Here is a 321-nt window from a genome sequence, read left to right as displayed (position 1 = left end):
ACCGTCTGGTGGGCGATGTCCGACCGGTGAGATCTCTGGTTCTGACCTGCTGAGCTTTGTATAATCTTTATGAGAGTCACGGAGAGGCTTATGACAACGACTGGGATGCATCTGGGCCAGCAGAGCCGGGGGGGACACTGTCACAGGGTGCAGAGGAAGAAGGCCAGGATGTACGGGAGGGTTTGATGCGCTACTTGAAAAGCTAAATAAAAACTTTTCTTTGATATATTGTCTTGTTTTTTTAAAGTAACTGTGCAATATTGGAAATGACATAAAGCCCCTAATAACCCTAATATTGAACAGTTGATAAGTGAGAATAGT

The sequence above is a fragment of the Etheostoma spectabile genome, chromosome 5, assembly GCF_008692095.1.
Source record: "Etheostoma spectabile isolate EspeVRDwgs_2016 chromosome 5, UIUC_Espe_1.0, whole genome shotgun sequence".
In the NCBI taxonomy this organism is placed as follows: domain Eukaryota; kingdom Metazoa; phylum Chordata; class Actinopteri; order Perciformes; family Percidae; genus Etheostoma; species Etheostoma spectabile.
This window is presented reverse-complemented; position numbering follows the sequence as displayed.